This window comes from Strigops habroptila, chromosome 8, assembly GCF_004027225.2.
Source record: "Strigops habroptila isolate Jane chromosome 8, bStrHab1.2.pri, whole genome shotgun sequence".
In the NCBI taxonomy this organism is placed as follows: domain Eukaryota; kingdom Metazoa; phylum Chordata; class Aves; order Psittaciformes; family Psittacidae; genus Strigops; species Strigops habroptila.
This window is the reverse complement of record NC_044284.2, coordinates 4,336,677-4,353,864: the sequence shown is the minus strand read 5'-3', so window position 1 is coordinate 4,353,864 and position 17,188 is coordinate 4,336,677. Positions and strand designations below refer to the sequence as shown.

The window sequence follows — 17,188 nt, the reverse complement described above, 5'->3', positions numbered from 1 at the left end:
CCACAGAAGAAACAAACACAAAGGAGAGCTGCAGATGACAGCATCACAAATGCTCAATGAGAACTTTGGATTTCGGTATCCTTGATTTTGACCCAGATCCATCCTACATAAATACACATCCCACTAGGAATATAGGCATAGGATGATTCTGCAACTTATGGTAAGGTTTCTATAAAGATAAATATGCTTAAATCTTTTGCAGATGGTGCAAAGTTAAGGTTAGGGGTGACAACAGCATGGAAACAAACCCAATTTTTCTCTTCACCCCAAGTAGCTTTTCAGCAGTGAAGCACTGCTGACTACAAGTGTGCAACTCTTTGTCTATAGAATGGTTAGGGTTGGAAAGGACCTTCAGATCATCTAGTTCCAACCCCAGGTGCCCTCAAATCTCTTTTATTCCCTAAATTAGTCTGCTGGTCTCGATGAGAGCTGTCATTGGGAAGGAGCAGCCCCTGCACCCTGCACTGGCCTCTGTGTGTCCCCAGATGGCATCAGGGGCACCTCTTCTTGCCTGGTTCTCTCCTCCCCACTCCTCTGTGCTTGTAAGTAGTAATTGGCTGGTAACTCTGTGTACCTAGCAACGCAGATGTCAGATGCTGCCTCTTGCCCAAAGGGAAGGAGGACGAGGACAGTAAACAAAGACCTCGGTGTCCTCCATTCTGGAGCGCCTGCTGTAAGTTTTACTCTCTTCACTTTGAATTATAGTGGCAGTGCTTTGAGCAAATACATCTGAAGTACTCCAGCAACATCACACTCTTGTTCCACCACCACTCTGATGACCACCAGTGTAATTCAAAGAGAAAGAGTAAAAACTCACCTCTAGGTATAAAAAAAGAAGAGAGTTTATTCCCTGCCAGAAGAAACAATACGACCAGAATTATGGCAGTTTCTACCCTGAACTGTAAAACTAATGCTTTCTGTTAGCCCATGAATAAAACTGTCCTTTTGCAGGAAAACCATCTTTCGCACTTATAATATTATCTTTCCACTAGATGCTGAATACACTGGTTTATTATGTCTAGCATCTCTTTTATCATGGAAAAGGTAACGGAGGATAAAAGTAATGCATTTCTAGCCGCTTATGGCAAAGGAGGGAAGGAGAAGAATCTTTCTGTATTTGCATTGCTAATTAGCAGAAAGCACACAGATAATACAGTGATCAGTACTGTACACACGTTTTGAGAGATGAACAAACATTGTACTATATCTGAATATGCAACTGTACCATTTGTGTAGTTCATGTTGCATCCAGGCTTTTCCACAGGGCTCCAGAAAGGACACACTGAAAGCCCCAATGGTGGGCTGGGGGGGATGTTGGGGTATGGTTTGTTTACCCTGGAAAGGGCAACGCAGGGGCACAGCTTGCTCTTCAATGTCATTTTGGTGTTTCTTCACCCCCAAACAAATTTGCCAGCTGGGTTGACTGAGGAAAAGGAATTTAAGAGCCTTGTCCAAGGCCACCCTAAGGAATGAGCAAGTCAAGCCACTTACTCAAGGGCACCGAGTGCTTCCGTGGCCCAACCTGCCTCCCTCTTGCTTCAGGTTGTTTGTGCCAACCTCTGCCCCCCTCACCACATAGCCTTCCCCACAGTGTAGAGTTCACAGCAAAGCCAGCGAAGTGCCCTGGACCATCCATCCATCTACTTCATGAGACAAGAATAATTCCTTAAACCTTTGTTCACGGCAGATGTTTTCCTGGTCTGATGGTTTGTTTTTTTTCTAAATGTCAGTGTCTATCCACAAATTATATCTTGATGTACAGACCCATGCCTGGATATATGAATAGCTTTACAAGATGAACACAGCTTGGAAAAACTGAGCTCAAGTTTGAAGAAGGTTGAAGAAGCTGGGATAGTGCAAGACATTATATAGCTTGAAATAAACACTGCCTCATCTCAAAGAGGTCATTTCATTAGGAAAATGCAATAACTCTTGGAAAACACTAGTCACATGTGAGGCTTGACAGATGCTTGTCTTCTCTGCCCATTCACATATGTGCTCTCAACAACAGCAAATACCTTCATGCTGCACTCATCTGCAGGTATTCTTTTCTTCGGGGTCAGTTCATAAAATCAACTTCACAGCAATCTCCTTTCTGTCTAATTCTCACAGCTTTGTACCTGAACATAAAGAATTTACATTCAGCAGTAGTTTTGGAGAATTTAAGCCAAAAAACCCCACTGTTTCTACCCTCAACACTTCTCCATTTGCCTGCAAGTGATACACTGAGTATCTATCTATAACAGAGCACCTATTTACAATCCTGCATGTCTACAGAGGTTTGATCTCCAGGTTGACAAGTTCAAACTGTCAGGGACTCCCTCTCTACTCCTCCCTTTCCCTGGCTAAGCTGTGGGGCAGGGTGTTATACTGCAGGTCAAACCAACACAAAATCATTCCCACGCAGGCAAAGCTCTTTCAGTACATGACACCAGCTCTGGTGCCACTCGGGTTTAGCCTGATCTTCCACTGAGCTGACTCTGTTCTTCTGCTCAGCTGGGTTCGCTCGTCAACATGGCAAGAGCTAAACACACACAGAGAGGAAAGCTCCCCAGCCCTCATCTAGATCCATGTATTTGGAAAGTCATATCCCTGAGCACACCCCCTCAATCCTCACCTGCTGATTTCAGCCAGGTCAGCTAACACATAGCACGGGCAGTAGTGTAATTTATACATCCAATTAATGTATCTTTAAAAAAGAAAAGGTTCTATTGAATACTGGCGGGTCCCAGCATGAAAAGACAGTTTCAATATTTTCTTTTATAAATCTGTTCTCTAGTTCTAACCAGATTCTTCTTACCAAGGCTCCCTGTCTGCTGAGGACAACAGAGGACAACTTGCCATCTGAACCCATTTCAAATATAGTCACAAACAAATACTTGTATTAATATTAAACATGCAGCAGTTTCAAGAGCATGTATTTTTTTTGTATAGAGATCACACTGTTCCTTTGAAGAACCAATAGGGCTTTTGTTCCCAGCTCCTTTTGAACAATCTGGATATTAACTTTTCTACTATTGCAAGCCTCTGAGCAACTTCCAGCAATATTCTCTAGATAGGTACTGGCATAAAACATGTCTTATAAAGACCTTGGACCGACAGCTAAGGAGTTTTACTTTGTGCATATTAGCAGCCCAAGTGCTCGAATGCCACAAAGGGCCCTACAGACCCTATGACTGGCTCCCTGGTGCTGAACACCCTGTTACTTTATTGATAATACAATGCATAGAAATGTTATATGTTGTTGAGAGAAAGAGTTACATGCTTTGTGTGAGTGAACGCGACATGAACGGAGAGCAACCAGCCTGTCCCAGCTCTCTACTTCCCCCTTTGGTGTCTCTGTGACTGCAGCCTTCCCCCTTGTGCAAGTTTCTTCTGGTCCCCATGGGGATGGTGAGACAGTCATTAGCAATTAGCCCAGGGAGGGAGAGGCTAATTGTACCAATTAGCACTGGAGCACCAGGTGGGGAGACATAGAGGCCAGTCAAGAGGGGGCCAATACAATGACTGCCAGGGTCAGCACGACGGTGCTATTTGGGGGGAGGAAGGAGAGATGGGCCTGCTGACTGCATCTATTTGTGCCTTTTGTTTCCACTTTGAAATAGTATTTTCAAAGCACTTAAAGAGAAAGGAAGGAACAGTCAAATCCGTGGCTTGAGATGTCCTTACAGGAGCAACAGGGGAAGAGAGAGCCACTATACAGCCATCAGCACCAGCCTTGCCATCGTTCCTCACAGCTCGTATGGTTCAGAGCAGCCTTATTCTTCCTCAATCCCCAACCAAGCCTCTGTAGAGAGGCCCAGAATTGCTGCTAGCCACACTTTGCAATGTTCACCCTTGTTTTAAGCACTAAAAGGTCCTCACGGGGTCTTGCTCAGTGTATAATACCTTGCCTAGCTCAGGTTTTTCTCCCTGTAGCTTAAGGTTCCTACATGGAAACAACTGTAAATGGAGGGCACCTCTATCCCCTCGTGCCCTGGATTCAAACTGTATTACACTGACACATGCTCAAGTGACAGAATAACACACCTGATCACAGTAGATCACGTTATAACAAGGCTGTCGCAAAACACTCCTCAACCTCATTTTTGCAACAATCATTTGTCTCCCTGGGTTTCATTGTGGTACTTAAATCAGACTCCAGGACAAGTGAGGCACACAGGTCCACACTCCAGGAAGACAAAGCCTGGCAGAGGCCTTCTCTATGAGCTACTCTTTCACTACTCTGCATCCACGATCCGAATTTTCACTCCAAAAGCACACTGTAACAGTATGTGCACGTGCCCCAACAGCCCAAAGCAACCATATAGAAAACAAATGATTAAAACAATGAAAGCAACAAGTCATACAAACTAAAAATACCCATCATGTCACAGCTTAACTACACAGCTACTTACTAAGACTTACTAGGTGGTGCTTTATACCATATCTTCTTGCTGAAAGGCAGGACTTGTGAGTCTGTCCTCTGCTCTGCCCACGGGAACTCGAAGGGACACCTCTGCCCTTCTGCAGACCATGGGCTACCCAGAGCGGGGCTGTGCAGAAGGCATGTCCCATCCTTTCCAGCAAAGCCACTCCACTTCCTAGAAAGGAAGATAAAGTTTGATTTACCAGATGCTATGTATGGTGCAGCCTTCTGTTTCCATCTTTTACTAAAGGGAGAACATGTCCTGCAGTCCCAGCTTCACGCCAAACTAGTGCTTCACATGCACTGCACAGACAGCCCCTGTGGCAGGAAGCAGAACCGAAGGGTGACACTGTTGGGCATCTCCCAAAAGAGAAGAGTTAGACTACCCCCTGTTTTCCAGCATTTCCCTATTGGTGAGTGTTAGTGCTGCTCAAAGGCACCATTTGTTCCATGGGGGGCACCAGTAGGAACCTCAGGGCTTTGTGCTGGCTGGGTGATGAAGGCATTACCATGGCAAGACACTTGTACCTAAAGGTTGTGCCTAGTTTTTGCATGAGACTGAGCCTTGTCCCTGATCCCTCAGGCAATCAGCATGGACTCAGGCAGTCTGGGCCACCCTTTCTTGCAGAAACTGAAACCAATCACTCAGCCAGAACCTCACTTTCAGGGGTGGTATAAATCCTTTGAAAACAAACCAACCAACCCCCCTTGAGGCTCAGAAAAGACCAGTGAACCATAAAGACCTGGTGAGATAGTCCAGGGCCAAATTAGCAGCACTGAACAGTAGGTCAACAGTGCAAAACCTTTCAGCTTTCTGCTACCAGTAACAGAAGAAAGCCAGGGTGCATTTAAACTCCAGCACCTTTCCACAGTTTAATAGTAAATGGCCTATATTGAATAGCTGGCAACACATGCACTCTCCTTGTTTTCCTTCCTTGTTAAATGTTTCCTGGCATGGTGACAGGTAAAGCATAATACAGCTCGGCAATATGGCTTTTACATGGTGAAACAGCTCCTCTGCGCTACGCTAGAATACATATTACTGTGACAAGGGGCTTTATTCTGAATTATCTGCACATACTAAAAGCCAGTGGGAAATTGGGGGAGAGTTTAGTGAAAACTACATCAGATTTTGTCACCGCTGAGCGGAAAATTCTGGATGGAAATCACGGAGTGTGGGGCTTAATCACAGCTCCTTCTGGTCGGCGCACTACGGAAGGCAGCCCCAGCCATTAAAGATTCACTTGGGAAAGGTGGATGGTTATCCAGCATTAAACATGTTTCTGTGGCACTGAATTCTTCAGAGCGCTTGGGGAAGTAAGTCATCCACTTTTTAACCTGACAGTGCTTGTTGATAAAAACAGTACAGAGAGCTGGATGGAGCGCTTATACAAAGCTGATAGATGAGATAGATGGAGAGGATTTATCCTGTGGCAGGAGAGCTGGGCAGGACTAAAGCTGTGCTGACTTCTAAGCATGGAGATGATGAGGTTATGCAATTAGTTCTTAACAACATCTATGTGAGTGATGGAGAGCAGAAACCCACGCGAGCCTGGCTCTGTGCTGCTCCTTCCTTGGAGAGCGTCTTCCCCAGAGCCACTGTTGCGCCTCACAGGGGTATTTTCACTTGGCAGCTCTCTGAAATTTAGGAGCTGCTTTGCATTTCAAATGTGTGAGTTATTTTGTATCTGGAAGCTGCTGTTAAACAAAGATCTTACTGGCTCCGTGGGCTGGGGATGAAATGCTAAAGACGTTCTGACTGCTACAAGTTGTTGTTGAGAGACAGAGTGGAAGAAAATGACCAAGAGGAGAATAGAGAAATCTCTAAGCCAGAGGGTTGTTCTGCTTCTCTCTCATAGACTTATTTTCATATTCCACATTTTCCGTGCCCAGCCTACAAGGAGATTTATGTAATGGTCATCACTGGGGGTTTTGATGCCTTTTTTTCTTTTTCCCTTGAAGACTGTGTCTATTTAATATCAAAATCATGAGCTCACCTCCTATTTTCATTTTGTTTTTAAACTGATTTGGAGAAATTCAGGCTTAGGTCATTTTTACCATCCCAGAGGCCTCAGACAGTGATCTGATGGTGAGCTTGAAGATCAAGAGAATGGAAGTTATCAGACTGAGCAGGGCCTAAGGTGAAAAAGAGTCTGTGTTGGTGTATATGATTGTATTAAATGAGAAGACTGGTACCTTTACTGTCTCAGTTATCTCAGCCCATCAAGAAGTATCACAGGAAGACAGAAACTATCTCTCTACTATCCCTAACCTCAGCATAACTCACAGCCTCTGTAGATCGGAGGTGTGGGAAGCACTGTCAGAAGTAACATTGAGGAAACAGAATTCAGATGTTCCCTAACATTGGCCAGACAGGACATCCACCACAGGGGGCATCAAGGTAAACTGGATAACCAGAAGTAAATTATTGGTGAGCAAGGATGAATAAAGGGAAGGAATGTTCTTTGTCATTATTGTTACATGAACTCCTGGAGACTCATGTTAAATGGGGACATTCCATAATAAATGTAACCATGCCAGAAACAAGGAGCAATGAGGGACCTGCAGTTACCTTGGCCATTTCTTTCAGATGCTTTTAATGACCTCCAAGTGACTAGCACAGTCCTCACCAGTTGAATCTCAGCCCAGCAGCCTTCATCCCTGCTCCATGCTATATGATCAGGCACTAACCATATTTTAAAGACAGGAGATGTATTTTATAAATAGCCTGTCAGCAGAAAAATTATTTCTGAGGCCCTTGATTAATAATGTAGGACATCAGTGATCTTGGAAAACTTGAACATCAGCGCTGTACTTGGCTGAGTAGAACAGATGTTGACATCTTTGTTGCTGTTCCTTGGCTGAAGACAGATGTTTGTGAGGTTAGATGGAAAAGGCAAGAGTGTACAGACATAGTGGAATAAGTGGAAAACACTTGCTGCTTCCTTATACTTGTGTGGGGACTTAAATCTGTATTCTGGAAAGTCTTTTAGATTATAATTGCTCCATGATTAAGTATGTGCCAGTGTCATCTCTTAGGTGCTGAGACAAGGAACACAATCCTGATAGTTGTATGATGATGTCTGAATAGACCTTGCATGGCAGAGAAAATACAAGTACATTAGGGAAGAGCAATAAATACCATCAACTGCTCTACTGGATTGGATTTTTGAAGGGTGCTCCCGTCTCAGATGTTAATGGAGTGGCTTAATTTTCCTTGAAATGGTCATAATAAACTCAGGAAAATGTAATTCAGGGATGAGACATGATATCTGGTGTTGAAAAAAGCCTGGGTGTTCTTAATGCCTAAAAATAGACTGTTCAGCAGCAGATCAGCTGTGTAAAAATGTGACCTCTCTAATGCTTCCAAGTTCAAAATGATTTGTTGGGTAAGTGTCACTTGAACAAGTTAAAGCTTCGCAGTTTACTAAAGGATGTGTTTTGTATTCTGGTCCAAGTATGACTATACCACAAAATGCTTTCCCTGCATCATCTGAAATACCAAATGTAAGGCAAAATTTTGCTTCAGACTTCCACAAAGAACCAAATTCTCTCCACCCACAATAATATACAAACTACACAGTAAATCACCCCCCTGAACACATTTCATCCACTTTGTTCTTTCAGTCCAATGTTTAAAGGCTTCTGTGAGTAAATCTCTGATTTCTTTCAGGAAATAAAATTGCCCTGAGTTCACAGACACTTTCACCTTGAGGAACCCATAGAGAAAACTATTTTCGGGGGGTTGGAACTAGATGATCTTAAGGTCCTTTCCAACCCTAACTATTCGATGATTCTATGGATGGAGAGGTAAGACTATGTGCCAACGGTGATCCTGGGGCCCTGATGCTCTTAGAGCTGTCCCATCAGCCAGTCCCACCAAGGGAAACATCAAAGCAAGCTCCTTCCTGCAGAAGGAGGACCTGTGTCTGGGGCGTGCTCAGGCATGGTCAGGCTTTTTCCAGGTATAGGCAATTTGCTGTGGTCAGTCTTCATCCACCTTTCTTCTTTATCATTTTGCTTCTCAAACTGGGAGCTTTTCTGTCTCTGGCTGCTTCTACAGTAACTAGGAGCTTCCTCTGTTCATGCTGTGGGAGCAGAGGCTTTAACCATGCTGCCATGGTTACATGGACAGGGGAGCTCAGGTTTTTAAGCATCAATATGACAAAGTAGAGGAGAAAGCAGGGCTAGCAAGAAGGTTGGTAAGGGGAGTGGTTGTGATTTGCTCTTGAGGTGAAGGACGGCATGAAATTGGGAGGAAGCCAGAACAAGTAACCTTACCCATGGCTCCTGCGTTGAGAAATAATCCTAAGCAAAACCAGATCAGTGTCCCCAAACTCCTGCGGCTCCTACACTGAAACCAGTAGGACCATTACAGCAAGGAAGGAGGTTAATAACCAGTGCACTTCCCTGGGCCAGCAGATACGAGGCAGAAAGCAGCTGAAGAGAGCCCAGAGCTGCTCCTAGACTATTGCCACAAAAGAATCCCCTTGTCCTGCCATTGCAGATACGAGAGAGGTTTGAAGAGGTTCATTGCTGTAGGATTAACAGTCTTTAAGCACTGATTAGCTGATATCAAAGTTATTATGGGATTAAGCATGTATTATCCAGCCCATGTGCCATCTGATGCCCTTTCAGGAAAAAAAGCACCCCGCCAGAGGTGCTGTCTAAATGCCAAGTGTAGGCAACGTTTGTTATTATGTAGGCGTTACTAAATTATTTGGGAAGTAAAATATTAGTAAAATTTAAATGTTTCGAGTTATTAGAGACAATTAATAGACAGGGATTTTTTTAAGTAATTTCTATTATTAAATCTTGTATTTTGCAACTTTGAACCAATAATTATCTTCTAGATACACAATACAACACTACTAACAAAATATGGTTCATCAGCCTGTATTCTATACCATTATTTACCTATGTTTGTGTAACAATTTCATCACTTGATCAAATAATAGCAGATTCCACAATATGTCATTCAAGTATCCCCAGTTTATCTATAATGATTTTCCTCTTGTCAGCTCATTTCTTGAACCTTTGCTGAATCTGGTTTCAATGGTACTATAAACAATCATCATTGCATTGTAAAACTGGAAACTCTCCACTAAAATAGTGTTTTGATCTGGGTTGCCATAGTAATAAGTCTGTGCTCCCCTCTTTGGAGGCCTTGTTATATGAAGTATCTGTGATTTGCTCAGAATGGCCCCAGTTCATCTGTCAAAGTGGGTTTTTCCTTCTTTAAAATAATGATCTAGAAAATCCCACAGTGGCAACAAATATTTTACAACCATAACGAGAAACATTGTATCACTCAAGCTTTGTAAATCTATGCCATTATTGCATTAGAATAAATCACTTTCCTTAGGTATATTACTTAGAAATATGCAATTCTAATTTTAGAGCGCGTATTCAATAGGGGGTATTTATTTTTTATGTAAAGAGAATTATTAACTTTGACTTCAAAAATACATCACATGTCAGGTTATGTTTAGAGGCCCTGCAGCAAAAAGGAAAAAAAGAAAAACCCTGAAATTCTTTCTTATTTCTATCAAAATACCACAAATATCCAGTCAGTTCCAGATTTACTTACTCTTCTCCATTCTTAAGGGCTGATTTTTCTAATGAGATCAGGTATTACCGCAGACTTTACAACTGCACGCTCGGATAAATGATATTCAGATGATACACTTGTAAAAATTAGAGCTCCTGAAAATACATCGACGACACCATGGAAATACATCACTGTGCATGATTTTAAATACAACTGCTGCAGTCAGTTACAGTAATTTGATGCATGAACTATGATATTTCCTCCTGCAGGAACGAGGGTAAACAAACACTACATCAACGCGCCGGTGACAGACTTGGCGCAAAGAAGCGAGGAAGGAGATCGTATTTTATCTAAGACAAATGGTTAAGTTGGTTACTTTATGTAAGTCACTACCAGCTCCAGGATTACTTCGTGTAACTCACTGTCAGCTACTGCCTCATAATGCCTGACAGGGGATATTAAAATCATCAGGATGGAAGGTATCTCTCTGTATTCAATGAATTCTAATTAAAAAGTAATTACCGGATAGTGAGGAATCTGCCAGCTCCAGGCCTTTCCCCACACATGTCACGTCAGTCGGCTCTATGGCAAACAAGGGGGAAGGTAACCAGTGGTGCATACGCATATTTCCCTGCATTTTTGCTGGTGACTTAGTTCCAAGCAGGGCCAGATCACGGGAAGTCTTCAGAAATAGTTTTATATCATTTTGCCAAGTGGATCCCCAGAAGACTCTGTGAGGGCAGAGGTGCTACACATCTTCTGTTATAATTGACCTGGGCTTTGAGATTTCTCTGTCATGATGTATCCCAGAATGGTGCACGACGGGAAGAAACTTGTTATTCCTCCAGCAGTGCCAAATGGACAAGATCAAGTAGGCCTGGGACTTGAAAAAAAGGAAGAAATATTGACAGATAAGTAACCACTCCAGTAAATGACAGGCAGGCACAGGAAGCTTGATTTCCTTGGGGTTCAGAGGTAATCTATTAACCTTAAAACATTTCAGTGCAAATCTAATAGATTTCTTTCTAAAAATGCAAAAATATAAGATGCTTTATTGAAATCATTAGGTCTGTCTTGATTTCTTTCTCTCCTTGCAAGTTAGCAGTGGGAGAACAGAAACCCACCCATGGCTAAAAGAGCTAGAAATACACTAAACTCACCCAAAATATTTATTCGTTGGATGATGAAAATTGTATCTGTAATGCAGTTCAAGAACATCAAAGGTGTCCTCTGAGAAGCTGTCATTTTTTATGGCATTGTGACTGGCATTCAAACACTTGTTTTTTGCAGTTCCTTGCATGGCAGCTCATCAACAGCCAGGGAAATGCTAGAACAAATCCACGCCATTAAGGTGGGCTGGGCTAATTAAGAACAGCACGTGCCCCTTGAGACTACTGTATCATTTAGTGATCTCCGTGCCAGCCCAGTCCGTGCTGATGTAGTCCTCTGGGACCCCGGAGGAATGGGATTCTCCTGGGTGCTGTGTACATACGTGCTCACATGTCCTAGACCCAGGATGAAGTGCTAGCTCTCCATACCAGGGCAGTCCAGAGTGGAAGGAATGGAATTACTCTGGATTTAGGCTCCATTTGAGAAGATTTCTGTAATTTCTACTTTGAGATGTTCTTTCTGCTGTTTGCAGCTGGGAGTTTCCTTCCTCTGAGAGGTATCCTCTTGGCCAGAAGCAGCTTTGCTGCCCCACCCGAAATTCTGTTGACATTTGGCTTCGACCCCAAATGGTTAAAAGAAAAAATCATTACAGCTCTCACCCGATCTCCCATTGCTGAATTCTTCTATCCTGCAGGGTTCTCTGGGTCAGCCACATCCAGACTTCTGGCACAGCAGCAGCAGTATTGCACGTTGCCCCAGGCCCCGCTAAAGACGTTGCTGGAACAGAGAGAAAAGTGGGATGAAGAGGCCAAATTCCCTCCACCTTGCAACTCTCTAGGCAGATTCTGTTCCTGCTACAACCTGTTCATATCCCTCTGTTGCAGGACCAGCATGAGGAAAAAGCTTCAGAACAATGGAACATAAAAGGAACAAGGGGATGAATCTCCTCAAACCTGCCATGCAGTCCACCACCAATTATTAATTGACATCTTCCTCGCTACAGTTTAAATTGATGATGCTTTTGTCTATCTACCCTTGAGAACAGATTCCTTATATGAATTGAACACAAAGCACAGATTATTCCCTTCTTCCTTGCCATAGCTTTTTCGCATTTGTTGAAGTCAGTTACACCCTCCTCAGTCTCTTTTTCTCCAGGTTAAATTATGCCACTCACTCAATCTTCCCTAGTAGATTATGTTTTCCAGACCACTGGCTGTTTCTGTGTTATCCTCTGGAGGGTTTCTAATTGATCAGCCTCTTCTGGAGATTTGCCTCTTATTCTGCTGTCACAACAAGCCAAATAAGGTAACAGTTGGTCCTGGAAATGAGTTATGTTGATGAAAGAGAGAGGTTTACTGTTCCCTGAGGTTGGCAGAGGCTCACAGGAAAGATGATACAGGTTTGGTCCCACAGATCTGTATTATGAAACATAGGGTTTAATTCTGGAAGCATCAATACCCTCTGGCAAGACCCCAAGACATATGCTTACCATGAAGTGCAGGAGTAATTCATGGAAGTTAAGGAGACACAATGTTTAGATTTAGCCTTGTATCTGAATCTTTACAGGAACAGGCAGTACCTACAATATATTCAAAACAACATTCAATCAGTGCCCCAAATACTGCTTAATATTTCCAATAATTTAAAGTTTTAACCTTTTTTCTTAGTTCTACTTATATTTTAATCTAATTAAATTATATCTCCTTTGGATATTTTTTCCTGTTAAGTTACACGATACCTAATTCTTATTTATATCAGGACTGCTTTTGGCTTGCTCTTGATAAGTAATACTATGTAAATTAGAGGCAATAAAATATAGTCCCATTTAGTTGTCCCTCTACTCTGTCTGAGCGAGGTAACATAACATTAGTGTAAATGGATGCTGGACCTCAACTTTGCAGATGCACATTGATTTTCCAAGTTTCAGGTTTTAGCACGATCTAAAAGCGGGTGTAATTGAATTTCCATTTTCATAATGCCACAACATACATTTTCATCAAATAGTAATGTAGATTTTTCAGTGCATAATTTTGTGGCTTTGGGAATATTAGAAGAGGTAATGTGTTGGAACTCAGATTCGGAAATACGCCTCAATACCTACTTGCTAATTATTATCAGGCCATCTGCAATGCTATGCAGTCAGTTCATGAGAGAACTCTCTTGACCCATCTGCATTTGTCCGCTACACCTACACTTCCCATCAGCTCAGCATGGACATGGTGTTATTCTCAGTGTTCCCGTGCTGTGAGGGGTTAGGTGAGGCAAAGGCTCACACACCAGAGTCTTATCCTACCTCCTAACTCTTTTTCTGCCCACCTAAAGCCTACTAATGGTAACAGTGCAGAACATGATGGGAAAAGTGTATCGACTTGTTTAATTTAAAACCATCTGTGTGAACTATCTTTACAATAACTACTTGTTTCAATAATTTATAACTAGGATGCTATACCTGACAAAATGATTCAGATAACTAGAGCAATGTGCACTTTAAGTTTAAAGTCAAGGTCTTCCTTGCTCATTTTAATGACTTCTCTTGTGCACAAGATATTAATATTCCTGTGAGCAAACACAGCACTGACTCATTAATCAATAAGAGCTGGCTCCTCTACATAATAACAATAGCCCTACTAGATAATTAACTTTTGTTCCATTGACTTTAGTTTGTACATAATTTCCAGTGGCTGACACTGGATAATAAAAAGCTTTGCAGCTGACAGGCACCTTTTAAAAGCCTTTTTTACTAGTTTAGGAAAATGATCCACACCCACTGTTATAAGTAAAATACAGTGGAGGTGTCGGTGTGTGTCCGTGCCATACTTAAAAGGAGGCAACTGACAATAAATAAAAGACCTAATAAATATTGTAAGGCTTTGGTGAGTCCTGCTGTTAAATTGTAGCATAGTGAAGGATTTGCATTTTCCTGTCATGTAGTTATAAGGCAGACTAGAGATAAAGGTATGTCTGTGATTAAATGAGTATCCTTGTTAAGTGGCAGATTTCCTCAGTCCAGGCTGGGATAAGAAACACAGATGTGTCTGCACCGGCTTTTTTCCTCAAAACTGCTTTTAATATTAGGGTAAGTCCAGCAAAGGTGGCAACACCAGAAACTCTACTGTTAGTCCTGAGGGACTTGCTGTTAGTCCTGAGGTTCAGTGTTGTCTGTGCTAGGACACAAAAGGAAAGGTGACTTTAAATGCAATCATTTCACTTACCCTCTTTACAGACAGCTGCAGTGGCACCTCCCAGGGGCCCATGGGCTATAGCACAGGGGCAGGAACATGCAGGAACATCAGGAGGAAACTCCCAGTGCCCTGATGCTCAGAGAGACACCGTGAGACACATGGGATGGATGGCTCTTTGCCCAGACCACCACTTCCTTTGCTTCTACCACTAGGGACTTTCATTCAATAGAAGTCTGTTACTTATGCCTTCTTCCTTTTCTTCCTTAAAAAAACCCCCAAAACCCAACCAAAACACCAAACACCCAACAAACACCACCAAAATACACAGGGAACCAACTAGGTGTCATCAGCTGAGCACACTGGAGAGGGGAAAACCTACTCCAAGAGGACTCGGAGGCTTCAAAATCTACTTTTCTTCCAAAATGAAAGTAAAATGGGAAAAGGGAGGGGAAAGAAGTCTCAAATCACTTCAAATGCTTGCTTTTGGCATTTTATATTTAAATTGTCTTGTCATCTAGAACACAGTCCAGTTTTAAATAAGCCACACACAAGTATTTCCAAAAGGAAAAATTGAAATACTCTTTATAATCTATTATTATAATCTATATTTGTATCTATATATCTATATTTATATATCTATATTTTATACATCTATCTATATTTATAATCTAATATTATAATCTATTTCTAATTATGAAATAGAGTATTTCATTTTTTCCTTTTAAGAAACTGTTCCACTGACTTCTGCAGTAGATAATTAACTGTAGATATTAGTTCTGGAATAAACCATGCTTATAATCCACTGCAGAATAAGGAAGTTCAGTATTACATACCACAGATTTTACCTATGGCTTAATCTATTTTTATGATAGTTTCCTTTGTGCTATTGAGTGTCACAGGGGCCGGACATTAGACTGTGTAAATCATTATAGTTCATTGACATTAACTGAGCTACCATGATTTGATAATCCCTTAGACCTGATGTTGCTAAAGCATCCCCACAAATGAGAGCATAAGCCAGTTGTGAAATGTTTCTGCTATCAGTTCCAAAGACCAAGATAGCTACCTCTCTTATCCATACAAAGCACTCCACACAAAGAATGTCTTGATTAAGCCTTAATTCAAAAGCTAAAGTATGTGAAACAAAGGAGCCTCATTCAACCTGTTAAGGGGAAAATGTAGGCTACTGAGCGCTTATTTGCATTACACAGTATGTACTCCAGCAGGAATAAAATATACTGCAAGACAATGGCCCGTCAGCTTCTATATAGAAGGGAAAACATTCTTGTGTTCAAAATTGTGGAAATGTCAATATTTCAAAAGGTAGTTTTACGGTTCATTCAAGCACTGATAAGAAATCATTACACTTTTTAAGAATATTGATGATTTCAGAGAGGAATTTAATGGCGAGAAAGCCTTTTTTTTGCAGTTCGTTAGTTTGTGCATGTCTAATTGACTCTTCAAGACTCTTTTGCATGAGTCACTAAACACAGTTTTCACCAGATTATTTTTATATCATTTATAAGCAAATTTCTCCATCTTACAGAAATTTCCTTTCCATGTCTCCTCAACATGGAGGAGTTCTAGACAGAGTTCGACTCAGGAAATACATCAAAAATCAGCAATTAAATCACCTATTTCTTCCCTGCAGCAACAGGCTTTGCAAGGAGCTGATTTAGCAGATTAGGCATCAGGTTTGGAATACATAGGCCTCTGAACAAAGTGGGTTCATCTCTGCCTATCTAGATAGGTCATAAGGATTGCTTCTATGGCAGCTGCTAGATCTTCCTGTTTGCTTTATTTAGGCATTAGGAGCGAGGAAAGAGTGAAATACAACATGTGAAAACCCTACCAACTCCAGTGGCACAAAGCAATGCAAAGGTTCCACTGTCCTGCCTGGAAGATGCCTGCTTTCAGCAGGGTTGGGTGGCATTCCCTTGGGAAGTTTCTCACACTTAGCAGGCTATGGGGCTATGTAGGGCATGAAGAGGATCGTGGTACAGCTGAAAGCAGATGGATAGCTCTGTACGTTGAAGGCACTAGCTGGGCTCTGCAAAACAGTGTTATTAAAAATGACCTCCAAGGCTAATGCAAACTTCTGTGGCATACAATCAACTATTAAGTCAATGAAATCATTTGTATCAAAGACATTGTGACACTGTCTGAACACAGAAAAGGGAAGTAAAAAGACAGCCCGGCATGTACATATGGTCATGGTCCAGTGCAGCGAGCGTTACTGCCTGGTTTGCTGAAGCATACTGGACAAGCTTTAGAGCTTGTTATTTTTGCCAGAGCTACAGTGGGGAAAAGAGCTCATGTATGTCTCAGTCCAAACTACAAACCAGAACCAAGACAAATGTTCTGCAGGTTCAAAGTCAAGAATTACACTCTATGCAAAGCTGCTGTGATTACAGCAAGAAATTTCTCCCCCTGTGAATAACTATTCCCCATTTTTATTCACCTTGGTTCTTGCTGCTGCCCCAGGGGCCTGGAAGCAGAATTACAGGGCTCTGTGGAGAGATCCTATTTCTAGTCTCCATTTTGCTGTACCAACAGACACGGCTCACTAGGAGTCTGAAAAAGCACTCTGACAAGCACTAGAACTTTTGGTTGCTCACTAGCATCTGCAGCATTTGGGGATTTACTCAACACTGGTGAGAAAAGCTGTGCCAGCCTTATGAGCTGGTGTGCACTAGCCTTCTTTGGGTGGGATCCTCTTTGGGACGCTCCCAGTTGGATGTGGAAGGCATCACTGAGATCCAGCACAGAATCTGGCTTTTAGGTGGACTCCAAGGCACGAAGATCCCGTGCAGGTGGAGACCTGGCTGCAGAGTCCATGGGGTTTGGTGCCACCTGGGGTAATTATTTAAAGGGAAAGAACATAGCATTGTGCATGTTGATTTTTGAGCTCTCTAAACCCTTTTAGATTTAAACAGT

At 42.2% G+C, this 17,188-nt stretch overlaps 1 long non-coding RNA gene across 15 annotated transcripts in view; it reads right to left on the bottom strand.

Annotated features, from left to right (window-relative positions):
* The window catches only part of LOC115611986, a 73,253-nt gene that overhangs the window by 43,231 nt on the left and 12,834 nt on the right, over positions 1-17,188 (bottom strand). For 12 of the 15 annotated variants that reach the window (XR_003992812.1, XR_003992817.1, XR_003992822.1 and 9 more), the window contains exons 8-14: positions 16,104-16,301; positions 14,282-14,466; positions 12,559-12,648; positions 11,729-11,846; positions 10,482-10,842; positions 4,408-4,583; positions 2,019-2,120 (exon numbers count right to left, since the gene is read on the bottom strand). This is a non-coding gene — a long non-coding RNA (uncharacterized LOC115611986). Of the gene's footprint in view, positions 1-2,018; positions 2,121-4,397; positions 4,584-10,481; positions 10,843-11,728; positions 11,847-12,558; positions 12,649-14,281; positions 14,467-16,103; positions 16,302-16,712; positions 16,934-17,188 lie in introns of those variants that run through there. The other 3 variants (XR_003992825.1, XR_003992824.1, XR_003992826.1) reach the window with 3 other exon arrangements.